This window comes from Microtus ochrogaster, unplaced genomic scaffold, assembly GCF_000317375.1.
Source record: "Microtus ochrogaster isolate Prairie Vole_2 unplaced genomic scaffold, MicOch1.0 UNK234, whole genome shotgun sequence".
NCBI classification, from domain to species: Eukaryota; Metazoa; Chordata; class Mammalia; order Rodentia; family Cricetidae; genus Microtus; species Microtus ochrogaster.
The window spans coordinates 12024-16115 of NW_004949332.1; the positions used below are offsets into that span (position 1 = coordinate 12024).

A 4092-nucleotide genomic window follows, 5' to 3' on the forward strand; every position below is an offset into this window, starting at 1 on the left:
TTGAATCATCAAACCACATTAGTCAGGAAGGATTCCACAGGTTCTCATCCTCTGTGGACACAAAAGAACTTCTTTTCCAAAGCAATAAATCCTTAGACCCAAATTGTGATGACATCATACCTTTAAAGCGTATATGTTGGTTACTTAACTCCTTTACAGTCAAAAAATTCAAAGAAAACACAATAATATACATAATCTAGACACTCTGTATATAAGACATCTTTATGTGCCTTATTTGTATTTATTCTATTTCTTTGTGATATTTTATTCTATTTACCTCTTTAATTTATGACTGTCTGTACTCTGTCTCTTTAAAGACTTCATTTCACATTTTATTAACCATTTACTTGTATTTATAACTATATTTTTTCCTTCTCTCTCCCAAGCCTATGTACATTTTTTTAAACACACTGTGTCTCATTTTGAGGTCTTTTATGTATGAATCTGTCCTATTGTGTATCTGTAATTCTTTACTGTTCAGGAGTGCTTCTTAAAATGCTAAGGACTTCTTATGAACTTAGGCTGTGTCATTGGGAGAGCAAGTACATGTTGCCAGCTTGCTCCACCCAGTTCAACAGAGCAGAGGCATGTTTGCTGCCTGTGAGAGCCATTTACCTTGCCCCATTTTCAGGAACACAAGGAATCTAAGTTGCAATTAGCAATCTGCGCACAGACCCCATAGCTGGTCTTCCAGAAAGAGTGAGAGTTTCTGCTGGCAATATGGCCCAGAATGCTGCCATTTCAAAATGGCACAGCTTTTGTATTATTGATTTTGTTTTGATTTCTACCTCTAAATCAGGAAAACCTCTCTTAAAGGAGCCACAGCATGTCATCAGTAAGCAAAGCCCATCTGGCGAAATAAATGCAGCTAAGCTTCATTTTTTAGTGTCTAGAATTCCTTTCCAAGCTCTCTAAGATCTCTAAGATCCTATAGCTCTGCTACAGGCCGAAAGTATTTCCTTTATTAGCCAACGATAATCACAGCATACGGAGGGGAATCCCACAATATGAGTTTCTATAGCCTCAACCCATTTCCTGTTCTTTGTGCCTATTGTGTTGTGGTTGAAACTAAACAGCTTTTTTCTTTTGCTGTCATAACTTCCCCAGAATTATGAACTCAATCAATAAATCACATAAGATTCAGCAGAATTAACTGCTGTCTAGTGCTAAGGTGGTTTGGTAGCATACTCTTTTCAGTTTTGTTTGTTTATTTTTTAAGACAAGGTTTCTCTGTGTATCCCTAGCTATCCTGAAAGTAGCTCTCTCTATATATACCATGATGGCTCCAAACTCAGAGATCCTCTGACTCTGACTTCCAAGTGCTGGAATTAAAGGAGGACCAGCATTTCTGGCTTTTTTGTTTTTATATTGTTGTATGATGGTTTTGTTCCTATCAAGCATATGCTGTTGTACTGACCTTCACCCATAGCTTGAATTTTAAAGTTTTACAGAGTGTGCATTATTATGTTTCTCAGGATGGCATGTATTCATGACATTAATACTGCCTGTGCCTTCTTAGTCATTGGATTGCAGGTGCATAACCTTTTTCCTGCCTGTTTTTGTTTATCTTCAATTTTTATTTTAAAAAGAGTGTTTTACCTATATGCATGGATATGCACCATGTGAGTACCTGGTTCTTATATTGATCAAAAGATGGTACTAGAAACCCTGAACTTGAAATAATGGATAGTTATGATCCCCCATGAGCCCACCTATATGCAAGACCAGGAGGACTCTGTACTGTTGAACCATCTCTCCTGCTCTGTGTTGATTATTTGTCATCAGCATATTTATTGCTATTGTTTTCATTTGTTCATTTGTAACATTTTAAACATACCATGCCTTTTAGTAAAACCTCATTTATGTTGCAGTTTAAATTGGGGCATTTCATGTTTCTGGTAGATGAATAAAGAGTTGAAGTAAAAGCATAACTCTTTCTTGAAACTTCAGCAAAAATCTATGAGTTATTTCTATCCTTAATGTTTGTTTGTTTATTTTTTTATGTGAAACAGGTATTTAATATGTATTTCTAAATTTCATAGAATTGATGGCGTGGACTAGGCTTATATACAACTCAGACGCAGATAGAGAAATACATGCCTCTGCCTTCTGAGTGCAAGGATTAGAGGCATGATTCAAAGCATCCAGCATTTTTCATCTTACTTTTCTTTTTTTGTTGTTAGGAAATAATCATTCATACAATTTCTATTATCTGAACTTTGTACTGTTGATCTGTTTACATATCTTTTATTGTTGATTAGTAGCGATTTCTCTTGCAAAGTGAACCACTCAAAGGGTTCAGAAATGACAGAGGTAAGCCTCCTCTTCAGTTTGCTTCTAAAGTGACTCAGTGATTAAATTATGATGTCCATGTCATGGAATAAGTATGGAGAGCACCAGAATTATATGACTGTACTGTCAAAGTAGTATATATTAAAAGTGTTGTCAAACTCATGCTTTCTGTTGTACACATGTATGGGATATTTTAGAATGCAGTGACCTATGATGACGTGCATATCAACTTCACTTTGGAAGAATGGGCTTTGCTGGATCCTTCCCAGAAGAATCTCTACAAAGATGTGATGGGGGAGATCTACAGGAACCTCACTAGTATAGGTAAGACTTAATTATCTTTCATGTTTCAAATAAGGAGACAACTATTCAATGGTTAGTGATACTCTTTTGTAATATTATTGAGATAAAAGAATGGGGTAAATAAATCAATCAGGCATGGTTGTAAGGTTTGCTTCAAATGGAAACTAAATTTTTTACAATTTTTAATATAACATACATTTTTCTGGCACTATATTTTTAGGATACAGTTGGAAAGATCATAATATTGAAGAACATTGTCAAAGTTCTAGAAGACATGAAAGGTAATTTTCATGCGTAACCTGATACAAATGTATCTCTGAAGAATTTGTAATATATCCTATGTTATAAAGAAAAGCAACAGTGTAAATAATAAAGTGCATCAATATTTATTAAATTCTCACAAAATTGTATACCTTGATTTCAGATAGGTGAACTGCGCTTGCAATTCATTCTTTTTTTTTTTTACTAACAAATTTCCGCCTCCTCCCTGTCTCCCTTCTCCCTCCCCCTCCTCTCACTCCTCTCCTCCCACTCCCCTCCCCCTTCCTCTCCAATCCGAAGAGCAGTCAGTGTTCCCTTCCCTGTGGGAAGTTCAACGCCCTCCCCCCTCTATTTAGGTCTAGGAAGGTGAGCATCCAAACAGGCTAGGCTCCCACAAAATCAGTACATGCAGTAGGATCAAAATCCAGTGCCATTGTCCTTGGCTTCTCAGCAGCCCTTATTGTCCATCATATTCAGAGAGTCTGGTTTTATCTCATGCTTTTTCAGTCCCAATCCAGCTGGCCTTGGATAGCTCCCATTATATCAGCCCAGCCATCTCAGTGGGTAGGTGCACCCTTCGCGGTCCTGACTTCCTTGCTCATGTTCTCCCTCCTTCTGCTCCTCATTTGGACCTTGGGAGCTCAGTCCAGTGCTCTAATGTGGGCCTCTGTCTCTATCTCCATCCATTGCCAGATGAAAGTTCTATGGTGATATGTAAGATATTCATTAGTATGGCTATAGGATCAGGCCATTTCAGGCTTTCTCTCCTCAGCTGCCCAAGGACCTAGCTGGGGACATCTCTCTGGACCCCTAGGAACTCCTCTAGAGTCAAGATTCTTGCCAACCCTAAAATGGCTCCCTGAATTAAGATATATACTTCCCTGCTCCCATATCCACCCTTCCTTTATCCCAACCATCCCATTCCCCCAAGCTCTCCCCATCCTCCCCTTCTAACTTTTCTATCCTATCTCCCCTTTCCCCATCCCAAACCACCCCCCATTTCCCAAAAAGATGAACATGGGATGTACTCACTCATAATTGGTTTCTAGCCATAAATAAAGGACATTGAGCCTGTAATTTGTAATCCTAGAGAAAATACATAAGTAGGTGAAACCAAATAAAAACATATAGTTGTCCTCCTGAGTATTGGAAGAAGACAAGATTGCTGGGCAAGTCATTCTTTTAAGAAAGAAGTCAAGGAAACAATGTCTTAACCTATATTACCATTTGATTCAT

At 37.8% G+C, this 4092-nt stretch overlaps 1 pseudogene; it reads left to right on the plus strand.

The window, feature by feature from the left end:
- Window positions 1-2495: 2495 nt before the first annotated feature.
- Window positions 2496-4092, plus strand: part of LOC101991450 — a 4903-nt pseudogene continuing 3306 nt past the window's right edge.